The sequence below is a fragment of the Schistocerca serialis genome, chromosome 3 (assembly GCF_023864345.2).
Source record: "Schistocerca serialis cubense isolate TAMUIC-IGC-003099 chromosome 3, iqSchSeri2.2, whole genome shotgun sequence".
Classification (NCBI taxonomy): Eukaryota; Metazoa; Arthropoda; class Insecta; order Orthoptera; family Acrididae; genus Schistocerca; species Schistocerca serialis.
In genome coordinates, this window is record NC_064640.1 from 810,626,270 (window position 1) to 810,640,569 (window position 14,300).

General features: G+C 44.6%; 1 protein-coding gene across 1 annotated transcript in view; it reads right to left on the bottom strand.

Moving 5' to 3' along the window:
* LOC126470665 (uncharacterized) overlaps window positions 1–14,300 on the bottom strand; it is a 1,059,339-nt gene that overhangs the window by 818,993 nt on the left and 226,046 nt on the right. The window lies entirely within an intron of this gene.

Consider the following 14,300-nt stretch of genomic DNA (forward strand, 5'->3'; position numbering starts at 1 on the left):
TAAAACTAAACTAAACTCCACCCGAACAGGCCATGAAAGCCCAACGGTACCGACCGACCACCGTCTCATCCTCAGCACACAGATGTCACTGGAGGCGGATATGGCTGTGCCATATGGTCAGCAAACTGCTCTCCCGGCCGTTTTGTCAATTTACGAGGCCGGAGCCGCTGCTTCTCAATGAAGTAGCCCCTCAATTTGCTCCCAAAGAGCTGAGTGCACCCCGCTTGCCAACAGCGCTCGGCAGACCGGATGGTCATCCATCCAAATGGTAGCCCAGACCGACAGCGAGTGACTTCGGTGATCTCACGGGAACCGGTGTGACCACTACGGCAAGGTCGTTGGCTGTTAGATTAGTATGAGCGTCATTAAATGAGAAACGAGACGGAATCTGTAAAACAAAAACCGAAGATTGGATCGTAATGCCATTGCCCACGAAAGAATGGGTGGTCCCTTCCTATAAGAGCGCTGAGGCCTCAAGCTTGCCGCTAGAGGGACATGGAAATCCAGTGGTATATGCGAATACTGTCTGCGAAATGCGTTGTGAATAGAGTTACTCGTAAAGAAGTAATAAATTATAACACCATGCATGATGAGGCAGTTTTTCACGCATCTGTGTTAATGACGTCATATCTCCCGAACTATGTGTCGTACATAGATATATTTTGGTTGGTACGTTCAGCGGCAGATGTGTATACTGTCTGTGAAACATGTTGCGAATAGAGATAGCAGCAACGAAGTAATAAATTCAAATGTCTTGTATGATGCAGCAGTTATCACTAATCTCAGTGCTTGTGACGTCACATCTCCTGACATTTGTCAGCTTTTTGATATATTTAATATGCAGAATGCGTCCAGAATACAGTTAATAGTAAAAAAAGTAATAAATTAAAACGTCATGCTTAATGCGGCAGTTTTACTGCATGAACAGCGAAAATATAGTACGCAATAGACTTTTTACCCTTCATCATGTTGTTGAGGTTGCCAGCGAGAAGAAGTTTCTTAAAGGTTTTAAATTATGTTTAACGTTTGTTGCAAGTCACTAAGTGCTCTCATTCTCAATTAATGGATGAATAAAGTATGGGCATTCGCGCGTCTTGGGCTTCTCTTCTTTTTCACCCCCACCCCCACCTCTTTGATTGGTTGTAGGTTCCTACCCCCACAGCGACGATATCCAGAGAATAAGTGATACGTGTACCACGGTTGAAACCGGTCCAGTGGTTTAGGAGGGGATCTGGAATATACGTCCTACGTATATACATACATTTTTATAATACGCACGGATAAAAACCGTTGAACGATATTGCTTTTCGCGTTTCCTTTTCTTACGCCTGTTAAAACCGTAATTATAATGTGTATTGCTGATTACGCTGAAGTTTACTGATGGGTACCAGTTGCTGGAAAGTGTATTGCTGAGTACACTGAAGTTCACAAATTGCTGAATACACTGAAGTTCACTGATGGATAGCAGTTGCTGGAAATCTCAGATCCTAGTTTCAACAGCCTGCTCACTGATACTATCTGTCAACCCGAGGTGAAGTAGAAACTGAACTCATTTCAAAAAATGGTTCAAATGGCTTTAAGCACTATGGGACTTAACATCTGAGTCCCCTAGACTTAGAACTACTGAAACCTAACTAACCTAAGGACATCACATACATCCATGCCCGAGGCAGGATTCGAACCTGCGATCGTAGCAGCAGTGCGGTTCCCTAACTGAAGCGCCTAGAACCGGTCGGCCACAACGGCCGGCGAACTCATATTTCAAGAGGCAGAAATCGACCGGCTGGGAAATCTCTGTGCATCAAGAACATTGGGATATGTTACGTACTCTTTTCTCCGATCAGTCGTACAGTTTTTATCCCTGAAGAACAGAAGAAAGAAGAATCGTAGAGCATTTTCAGTCCCGAGGATTTGTTCGGTCACTTACTTAGAAATGCACTCTCCCTTCGTTCATATAGTCTTATGTCCTTTCCTGTACAGATATTCCTAAGTGTCGACGAAGAAGCTAATTTTGTGCTACCAGGCTAGTGTAACAAGGATGTGTCAGAATCTTGCACTGCCTTGTGCACCTCAGTGAATGGCGACATTACAATTTAATGTTATTTTTTCACTTTTATCAGATTCGCAAAGTACAGTTGGCCGACAATTGCATATTATCGTCTTCCAGAAGAATTATCAGTTATCTCGCTCGGAAAATTCATATCTAAGCTTTAAATAAAATTCATTCTCGGGCACAGAGATAAAGACACGCACTGAAATCAGTATTAAAATGTGACTCAGTCTACATGCTGGGACGCTCCAGATACCAGACGAATTTCGACAGAAAACGCAGTGCGAGGCCCTTCTGAAACATCGCATTTATTAGATGGTTTTACACACCTCGAAGTACGAGAACGTCTCACTTCACCCACCCAGACAGATATTTTACAGATAAATTTTAAAGCTAATTAGAAGAGTGAAAAACGGAAAGTGAATATTTCAACATCAGTTCAAGTTGTCCCATTTGTGAGCTACTAAAAGCGTAAATGAAAGAGAAGGTGACGAAATTAAACGCAAATTATTAACTTGCACAACAAAAGTTACTGAGAAAAACTCGAGATAAAAAGAGTGCCTTAAAAATTTATAAATGGGACGCGTAAGGCCATCTGGACTTCATTTTGCTTGATGTCAAGAAGGTCCAATACTAAAGTCGGCCGTATTGTGCTTTTCTGGTGTTTTGGTTACCCTAAGTTGGCTTGCACATTCCATATCATGTGGTAACTCGTTAAAAAATTATATGAGGGTGATCAGAAACCTTTACGTATGAAATTGAAATATCAGCCCGCGGCCATGAAATTTCATTACGGTGTTACAGCGTTGAGTGCTTCTCTGCAAATTCATTCTCAAATGCGACACATTTTTCCCAACGATACCTAACTCGGCAGGGATCGTTGTCATAAAAGTCTACGTTTGGCTGCTAAGTTGTTAGTTGCAGATTTATGTGTAGTGCGAAAAACAATCTGGCTGGGTGTGTCAGGGAGTTTGTATTCCGCGATGATGTTCCGTGATTCAGTCTTAAACCTCAATGCACTCGGTACGAAACTAGGAAAATTTGAGTTAAAATTATTAATACCTTTACCATTCTCATCATCACTGAATATTGCTGATATTCTGTACATATTGTTATGTCGACTCATTCAGAATATCTGATTAGATGTAAGAGAGGATGTGAAGGCCCTAATGTAGTCAGGTGAAATAAACGCGTTATAAATAAATAAGTAAAATACATGTTTAGCGGTTGTGTAAAAAAACTTGATCAGAAAACGTATACATCGCAAAATAAACATCAACATGTCTGTTATGCCGCTACCTACTGATCGTACTCTACTACTGGAACGTCGTACATCAGCGTCTGGACGGGAAAACATGTTAAGCTGAGGCCTAAATACTAGAATCAATCTAAGCAATTTGTCGCAGCAGTTGAGACAATGGATTCATTTTCGGGAAAAAAAGTGTGAATACTAAAGTTTGCCGGCCGGAGTAGTATTTTTTACCAATGTAAACCTGAGGTGCACATTTGTGAATGTTCCAAATTTTCATAGTACGTTTTGAAATATGGTGCACATTTTTGTACTAATCTTACATCTAACATCATTAAAAATTCACCTAAGAGCATTACCGCATAATGAAAAATTTGCATTCCTCTAGAAAAATTCAAGTCTGAAAGGGTTACAAAAGACTGTTTGGATTAAATAATAGGATTAATCGAATATTTTTCATATTTAAGTATTTTGTACTTTATGGAAATGATTGAGGAGCATGCACCTTTTGTTTAAAAATGTGCCCCAGTTGGGAATCGAACGGAGGCACCCTACGTGACACGCGATTATTGCACCACAGTGCCACGCTGATTGTCGACAAGTAAAACTCATTTTTGGGTGTTAAATTCACTCGGAAAACTTCAAAGTCAATTTACAAGAGAATTTTTGAAAGTTGCGGAAGTAATGGTTCAAGAATCGAATTCCAGTTCGGTTGGATTCACAACTTCAGTCCGTCAGGAAGTTTTAAAGCAGTGCACATTCCGCTGCAGACGAAAATATTCATTCTAGAAGCTGCACCGAAGGTGAGGATAAGCCATTTTATGTTATATCATTTCTTGCAATAATGCTAATAGTGGAAGGCATGTTGGAGAGCTTGTAAGATACAGGACGAGCATTTCGGAAACTGCACGACCTGTCGGGTGTTCGAGGAATGCTGCGGTGAGTGTCCTCAACACGTGGCGATGTCGTGGGGTTGGGCGGCCACCTCTCATTACAGATGTCAGACATTTTAGGCTGGGCAGACAGTTAAAACAGGACATATGGGGAGCTGTGGCGGAACTAACATCAGATTTAAAGCTGGGCAGAACATACGTGTGTTTGAACACGCAGTGCACCGGGCACTCCAAACGATGGGCCTTCGCAGCCGTCGACCCATGTATGTGCCAATGTTAACACCACGACGTCGGCAACTAACACGAACAATGTTAATGACAGGCGTCCGCACACTTTGACTCATGACGTGCCAATGGTAACACCACGACATCAGTAACTACGTCAGAAATGAGCGCGTAACCATTGGCACTGGATGTTGGCGCAGTGACAGAGCGATACCTTCTGCATCATGCTGATGGGAGGGCGCCAATCTGTCGTCTTCGAAGGGAACAGCTCCTTGACAACTGTACTGCAAGACGGAGACAAGCTGGCGGCGGCTCTATGGAGCTCGTGCAAGCCACCATGACGACCAAGGAGTATCGTACACTGGTTTCAGACCACGTACACCCCTTCATGACGATCATGTTTCCCGACGGCAGTGGCATGTTTCAGCAAGGTAGTGCGCCATGTCACAGGGCCAGTAGAGTGATGGAGTGGTCCGAGGAACACAGTGGCGAGTTCCAGTTGATGTGCTGGTCCTCCAACTCGCCAGATCTGGACCTGGTAGAAAACATCTGGCATGTGACTGAACGTGGCGTCAGAGCTATCGCACCCCTGACCGGAATTAGGTGACTTGAGTGTGCAGATGTGGTGCCAACTCCCTCAGCGACCTATCAAGGCCTCACTGCTTTGGTGCCATGACGCGTCGCCGCTGTAATCCATGCTAGTGTTGGACTCACCGGTTATCAGGCACGCTGTTATGTTGTTTTGGCTGATCTGTGTACGTAGCTTAATCCCCATAATCTTAATGTAGCCCAGGAAAACGTTCCATTTCTAACAACAATGTAGGAAACACCCGCTGCAGTGTCAATAATGCAGGAGTATACTAGTGACAACTGGCGCTGAGCGTCACCGTCACTTCTATTCGAGCCCTGTTGTTTCAACTTCCGACACTACTGTCTTGAAATGGCACACTCTTGGTTTACTGTTAGAATCACTCTCTGTAGCGTGATCCTTGTAAATATTCATAGGAAAGTTGCTTTGCTTTTAAGCAATTATTTTGTGGCACATAGCATGGAATTGTGTGCTAAAAAAGTACTAATAAAAATATAAAGTCTAGTTCTATACAAATGCTTCTCGGCCGGAGTGGCCGAGCGGCTCTAGGCGCTACAGTCTGGAACCACGCGACCGCTAGAGTCGCAGGTTCGAATCCTGCCTCGGGCATGGATGTGTGTGACGTCCTTAGGTTAGTTAGGTTTAAGTAGTTCTAAGTTCTAGGGGACTGATGACCTCAGAAGTTAAGTCCCATAGTGCTCAGACCCATTTGAACCATTATTAAAGTTTTTTGTCCAACAGCTATACCGAAATTAAGTATCTAATGCCTTGCAGTTTTAGACGGGGGAATGTTGCGCGTGTCTTAGCTTTTCCGTCTTACCTAACAGTTGGTATAGAACACACACACACAAAAACACACACACACACACACACACAGAGAGAGAGAGAGAGAGAGAGAGAGAGAGAGAGAGAGAGAGAGAGAGAGCGAGAGAGACATACAAGCGCGCGCGCGCACGCACGCGCACAAACGCACACGCACATACACACGTTTTAATTCCTCATCCACACACGGCTCGGGAAACGAACTTTTAGCCTCCGCTTTCCGAGTCAGCGACCCTACCCCGAAACCACGGAGGCTGGCACGGATCATGACACATGCTTCTTTTTTTGTGTGAAACATCCTGCCGAACGAGTAGCGCTTCCTCTTCGGAATATTTGTAGGATAATGGAGGAACGCCATACCGACAAAGTAAACAGCGTTAAAATCAGAGCTGCAACTCTCTGATGATATATGCGCGATTTGGGTGGCTCCCTGAGGATCACAGCGAGATGGCCGCCGAGGCTATGTAAAGAGTCTTTAAGGATTACGCTGAGAGCTGCACGGGAAGCGATTTGGTGTGCTTGCGGAGCGATCGCACGGGCGGCGGGTGCCACCACAGGCTTTGCGGAGGCACTCGGCCCGTGATACCAAGTTCCGGTGCGCGCATCATAATGTCGGGCTGCTCACCGGATCGATGGCAGAAAAATATTCATGCGGATTGGTTAACTGACTGATAATCTCAGGCTAACACGGCTCATCTTGTTCGAGGAGTCGCATAATGAAAATGGCTTTCCACGTAAAATCGTTCTACCTCGTTTATCTATAATGGTATGACTGTTACTCTCTTTTTTTTACTTTTTTAGGCATTGTAAACAAAAGTATGTAATAATTAAAATATTTAGTTTGTAATTAAATGATTAATCGAATCATCTCGCTTATAACATACCCTATCAGTTCAAAAACTTTCGACGCTGGATAAATATTGTTTTGTTCTACATCTACATCTACATACATACTCCGCAATCCACCATACGGTGCGTAGCGGAGGGTACCTCGTACCACAACTAGCATCTTCTCTCCCTGTTCCACTCCCAAACAGAACGAGGGAAAAATGACTGCCTATATGCCTCTCTACGAGCCCTAATCTCTCTTATCTTATCTTTGTGGCCTTTCCGCGAAATATAAGTTGGCAGCAGTAAAGTTGTACTGCAGTCAGCCTCAAATGCTGGTTCTCTAAATTTCCTCAGTAGCGATTCACGAAAAGAACGCCTCCCTTCCTCCAGAGACTCCCACCCGAGTTCCTGAAGCATTTCCGTAACACTCGCTTGATGGTCAAACCTACCAGTAACAAATCTAGCAGCCTGCCTCTGAATTGCTTCTATGTCCTACCTCAATCCGACCTGATAGGGATCTCAAACGCTCGAGCAGTACTCAAGAATAGGTCGTATTAGTGTTTTATAAGCGGTCTCCTTTACAGATGAACCACATCTTCCCAAAATTCTACCAATGAACCGAAGACGATTATCCGCCTTCCCCACAACTGCCATTACATGCTTGTACCACTTCATATCGCTCTGCAATGTTATGCCCAAATATTTAAGCGACGTGACTGTGTCAAGCGCTACACTACTAATGGAGTATTCAAACATTATGGGATTCTTTTTCCTATTCATCTGCATTAATTTACATTTATCTATATTTAGAGTTAGCTGCCATTGTTTACACCAATCACAAATCCTGTCCAAGTCATCTTGTATCCTCCTACAGTCACTCAACGACGACAGATTCCCGTACACCACAGCATCATCAGCAAACAGCCGCATATTGCTATCCACCCTATCCAAAAGATCATTTATATACATAGAAAACAACAGTGGACCTGCCACACTTCCCTGGGGCACTCCAGATGATACTCTCACCTCCGATGAACACTCACCATCAAGGACAACGTACTGGGTTCTATTACTTAAGAAGTCTTCGAGCCACTCACATATTTGGGAACCAATCCCATATGCTCGTACCTTAGTTAGGAGTCTGCAGTGGGGCACCGAGTCAAACGCTTTCCGGAAGTCAAGGAATATGGCATTCGTCTGATACCCTTCATCCATGGTTCGCAAGATGTCATGTGAAAAAAGGGCGAGTTGCGTTTCGCAGGAGCGATGCTTTCTAAAGCCGTGCTGATGCATGGACACCAAGTTTTCTGTCTCAAGAAAATTCATTATATTGTAACTGAGAATATGTTCGAGAATCCAGCAACAAACCGATGTTAAGGATATTGGCCTGTATTTTGAGGATCCGTCCTTCTACCCTTCTTATATACAGGCGTCACCTGCGCTTTTTTCCAGTCGCTCGGGGCTTTACGTTGGGCAAGAGATTCGAGATAAATGCAAGCTAAGTAAGGAGCCAATGCAGTAGAGTACTCTCTGTAAAACCGAATTGGAATCCCATCAGGATTTGTTTATTTATTTATTTTCATGACTACATAGAGTTTTTCCATAAGATTAATAAACACAACAGATACACATAACAGAGACTTCGTCAAAAATATATGCTACTTCACTATTTACAACCCTGGGGTAACTTTCATGAAGGTTGCTCCATAGAGAGCGGAAAAGGTGAAAATCTGAGGGTACAAGATCTGGTAAATAAGGTGGGTGCGGAATGACTTCCCCAATCCAACTCTTGTACAGTGTTTTTTGTCAGTCTAGCAGAATGCAGGCGGACATTGTCATGGAGCAGCCTCACTTCACGCAGCCTTCCTTGTCGTTGTCCCGAACTGCGTCTGCAACACGTCTCAGTTGTTGACAGTAAATGTCAGCAGTGATGGTACATCTCGGGAAAGCAATTCGTAGTACACCACACCGTCGCTGTTCCATCAGATGCATAACATTATCTTTTGTGGATGCTCGCAGTTCTTTGTATGATGTCCTTAGGTTGGTTAGGTTTAAGTAGTTCTAAGTTCTAGGAGACTGATGACCATAGCTGTTAAGTCCCATAGTGCTCAGAGCCATTTGAACCATTTTTTTTTTTTTTTTGTATGAGGAGTTGCGGCGTTGTCTGCGACTCAATGCTGTGAAAATATTGAGGTAGCTGTTGGAGGGTCTGCTGACCAATAATCTTTCTATCTTTTCTTGTTCGTCCACTTAGAACAATCGGGCTAAGGAATTCCTTCATGTGTCTTTGTTTAACAGGAGACCACTTGAGTCCTTTAGGCGACTGGGTGTTGCGATGTCCTTAGATTCGTATCGTCGTTAATGGCAAGAAAAGTGCCTCGGACATACTGTCATATCGTCTTTCCACTATTGAGATGACGGCATGGGCACGACTGAAAGAGAATAAATTGAAATTAAAAAAAGAAAAGATTCAATCGCCTATAGAATTTTACGTTGGTGTGTCCACTAGACTTCCGCCAGCACATGGGCTTCCGGCCGGCCGAAGTGGCCGTGCGGTTAAAGGCGCTGCAGTCTGGAACCGCAAGACCGCTACGGTCGCAGGTTCGAATCCTGCCTCGGGCATGGATGTTTGTGATGTCCTTAGGTTAGTTAGGTTTAACTAGTTCTAAGTTCTAGGGGACTGATGACCTCAGCAGTTGAGTCCCATAGTGCTCAGAGCCATTTTAGCCATGGGCTTCCTGGAACAAGATAGGCTGTCCACAGTCACGGTGGTATTCCGCTATCGCCCATATATTGCGCTGTGCTAATCGCACATAACGTACATATCCTGCTAGTTGTGTGCTGACAGGTCTCCCTCTCTCCTTTATGTAGGCAGTTCCGCACTCACAACATCGTTCATATACTCTTGCGATCTTTAGTCCATTTCGTCATAACTAGCCTATTATATTCTAGGGCCAGTAAAGTTTTACAAATATGACGTATTGGCACCGATCGCCTGCGATAAATAGAGGCACCTTTCGTCCACCAAGACCAGTGTTGCCCTGAGGAAGGCCGTTGTAATATGGTCGAAACGTTGATTTTACAGTTTATAATTAAAGTATTTTATACAAAGATGAGGTACAACACGCAGAAGAATTTTAATCATCATGACACGGGCCGCGGAAGCCTACGTATTTAATACGCATTTCATTAAGTCGTTTCCTTGGTCTGTCCTTATCTCTTGGAATGCTGGAAAGGAATTCATTGGCCCTGTTACCACCCATTGGCCTGGCCATATGACCCGTCCACTAACCTCTCATTTTCCTTAGTCATAGCCACATCTTTCGCTCCAGTCAGTTTTCCGATTTGCTTTCTTGTCTTTCTTACAAGGGAAACTTCCCATCGCATCCCCCTCAGATTCAGTGGTAAAATGACCCAGTGGATAGCCCGTCAAAAACTGAACCCGAATCAATCACGGAAATAGGAAGAAGGTATACTGAACTGTGAAAAACGGAACAAAACAGAGACAGTGAATGGTCCAAGAACAAGAAGTGCAGTGAAGAACAACTGCCAAACGGTCGAGCCGTCTTCAAAACTCCCTCGTGCCATTTTTTTCACATCATTATTAACTGTCCGTCCGGTCATTGAAACGTTTGTTCTCTTACTACACTCTTGGCAGTTGTCATACTACACACAGGTTATAGAATATGAGTCATGGGTAAGTATACGTTACGGAAAAAGTAAATGTTATGATTAGTGAAAGCATGCGATATACCACATAGACGTCTCACCGAAACAGAAAGCAACAAACAAATGGGTGTGAAATATGTTGCAACAAAGGAATTCAAGAGTCAAGTCTTCCAATACGGAACGCAACTTCAAAAACGTTAAAAATATAGGTTTTAACAGAGAACGGAGAAATTGTGTGATTGTGAAACTGCTGCAGCTTATGTGCCAAACTCCTTGGGAGTGATCACGTTCACGTTCATACACACATCAAAAAACGTTTTGATCACCTCGGTTCCGAGAGTTCCGGAACCTGTACAGAAAATCTGAACAGAGGTCAACGCAAACATCATTTCCGCCCTTTTTATTGCTCATGAAAACCACATTGCACGTTGTACCACCATACAGCGAGACCTTCAGAGATGGCGATCCAGATTGTTGTACACACTGGTACCTCTAATACCAGTAGCACGTCCTCTTGCATTGATGCATGCCTGTATTCGTTGTGGCATACTATCCTCAAGTTCATCAAGGCACTGTTGGTCCAGATCGTCCCACTCCTCAACGGCGATTCAAGGTTGGTGGGTCACGTCATCCATAAACAGCCCTTATCAATCTATCCCAGACATATTTGATAGGGTTCATGTCTGGAGAACATGCTGGTCACTCTAGTCGAGCGATGCCGTTATCCTGAAGGAAGTCCTTCACAAGATGTGCACGATGGGGGCGCGAATTGTCGTCCATGAAGACGAATGCCTCGCCAATATGCTACCGATATGGCTGCACTATTGGTCAGAGGATGGCATTCACGTATCGTACAGCCGTTACGGCACCTTCCATGACCACCAGTGGCTTACGTCGCCCCACATAATGCCACCCCAAAACAGCAGGGAACCTCCACGTTGCTGCACATGCTGGACAGTGTGTCTAAGGTGTTCAGCCTTACCGGGTTGCCTCCAAACACGTCTCAGACGATTGTCTGGTTGAAGGCATATGCGACACTCATCGGTGAAGAGAACGTGATGCCCATCCTGAGCGGTTCATTCGGCATGTTGTTGAGCCCATCTGTACCGCGCTGCATGGTGTCGTGGTTGCAAAGATGGACCTCGCCGTGGACGTCGGGAGTGAAGTTGCACATCATGCACCGTACTACGCACCGTTTGAGTCGTAACTGTCCTGTGGCTGCACGAAAAGCATTATTCAACATGGTGGCGTTGCTGTCAGGGTTCCTCCGAGTCATAATCCGTAGATAGCGGTCATCCACTGCAGTTGTAGCCCTTGGGCGGCCTGAGCGAGGCATGTCATCGATAGTTCCTGTCTCTCTGTATCTCCTCCAAGTCCGGAATACATCGCTTTGGTTCACTCCGACACGCCTGGACATTTCCCTTCTTGAGAGTCCTTCCTGGCACAAAGTAACAATGCGGACGCGATCGAATCGCGGTATTGACCGTCTAGGCATGGTTGAACTACAGACAACACGAGCCGTGTACCTCCTAACTGGTGGAATGAGTGATACTGATCGGCTGTCGGACGCCCTCCCACCAATAGACGCTGCTCATGCATGGCTGTTTATATCTCTGGTCCGGTTTAGTAACATCTATGAATCTATGAGGCCGGCCGTTGTGGCCGAGCGGTTCTAGGCTCTTCAGTCTGGAACTGCGCGGCCGCTACGGTCGCAGGTTCGAATCCTGCCTCGGGCATGGACGTGTGTGATGTCCTTATGTCAGTTAGGTTTAAGTAGTTCTAAGTTCTAGGGGACTGATGACCTCAGATGTTAAGTCCCATAGTGCTCAGAGCCATTTTTTTGACTTCTCTGAACAGTCAAAGGGACTGTGTCTATGATAGAATATCCACTGTCAAAGTCTATCTTCAGGAGTTCTGGGACCCAGGGTAATGCAAGACTTCTCTTCATGTGAGTACGAACACCTAAATTGGGCAAGGAGACATATCTCACTCACTTTCTAGTCGTACAAATTAGGTGCGCCGATAAGAGATTCCTATCACATGACACACGTACTTTCACTAATGCCGTGTATGACACACCAGACGTGTTTTCCGGTGGAGGATTCGGTTGTCTTTGTCGCCTCGTCATTAAAAGTTTGCGGTTCCCATTCGAAAGCCATTTTCATTCGGCTGCTAATAGAGAAGTTTTGCAGAACCAGCTGTCATTATAGGTCCCTACCTTACGCCTCGCTGTTGCAAACGGACGTTATACCACGTCACAGACACAAATTTGAATAAAGCGAACAGCGAAAAATAAAAAAAAAAATAAAATGGCACGAGGGCTGTTTGAACACGGCTTGGCCACAGGGCAGTCTAACTCCGCAGCCACGCAATCACAGCTCCATTACTCTTCCCGGTTGATTTAAATTGTACTTCTTATTCTCGAACCGTTCACTGTTTCCATTTTGCTCTATCTTCGCAGTCCAGTACACCTTTTTCCTGTTTTCGTGCTTGATCTGTGTTCAGGTTTTGACGGGCTGTCCAATGGGTCCTCTTATCACTAAATCTGAGGGGAGGGGGGGGGGGGGGGGTGATGGGGAGATTCCCTTGTTAGTAATTTCGAGTACGCATCCCTCCACGGATCGCTCTGGCATTAAAAGTTCTTATCACACAACCGTAAATCAGTTCTAGTAACACACGCTAATTGTGAACTTTCCGCTTGGGGCACAGTGGGGGTTTAGTTTTGAGAACTTTGTTTCGTTTACTAGAAAGCACTACTGGTTATTTTATACATCGGTTAACTTCTTTATCTGATCATCGAATTTTTGTCTTCAAATGTCACTATACAGTAACTCATCGACAGGTCATACAACTTTGTCGTTAATTTGTGCTGTTCTCCCTTCGATATGTTGATTACACATTTCGCGTATTACAATAACCGATTTTAGAAACTGTTTTCTAACATGTCCTACTAAGTTTCTCCATTCCAAGTTTAATTTTAACTACGCCAGAGGCAAACGAACTCATCAAAAAATGGTTCAAATGGCTCTGAGCACTATGGGACTTAACTCCTGAGGTCATCAGTCCCCTAGATCTTAGAACTACTTAAACATAACTAACCTAAGGACATCACACACATCCATGCCTGAGGCAGTATTCGAACCGGCGACCGTAGCGGTCGCGCGGTTCCAGACTGCAGCGCCTAGAACCGCTCGGCCACTCCTGCCGCAGAAAAATGTAGCCCCGCGGGGTAGCCGCGCGGTCTCGGGCGTCTTGTCACGGTCTGGGTGGCTCCCCTCGTCGGAGTTTCGAGTCCTCCCTCGGCATGGGTGCATGTGTATGTTGTCCTTAGTGTAAGTTAGATTAAACAATGTGTAAGCTTAGGGACCGATGACCTCAGCAGTTTGGTCCCATAAGACCTTACCACAAATATCCAAATTTCCAAAGAAAAATTTAGGTGCTCGATGCATACCGAAAGCTACACGATCAACTTTTCACTTACATTAAGGTGTTCATAATGAAGGGGTTATTTGATATTTGCTTTCAGACGGTTTATAGACCTATGACCACGCTGTGTGGTCTCCTTCCCCAAACCAACCAACCAACGGTTTATAATTGATTCTGCACCAACAGGAATACAGTATGAAAAATAAAAGCATAAATCACTTAATCACCTTCAAATGGAGCTGCAAAAAGAATGCACTATACAGCTGCACCCTTCATATCTTTATACATCCTGTTTCATTTGATTTACTCTATTCTTTAGAACTCGTGAAGCAAGTTTTTGTTTAAAATTGTATTTTTCCTTTTCTTTCGGTAGTGGTTCTAATGGTTCTGAGCACTACGGGACGTAACTTCTGAGATCATCAGTCCCCTAGAACTTAGAACTACTTAAACATAACCAACCTAAGGACATCACACACATCCATGCCCGAGGCAGGATTCGAAACTGCGACCGTAGCGGTCGCGCGGTTCCAGACTGTAGACTGTAGA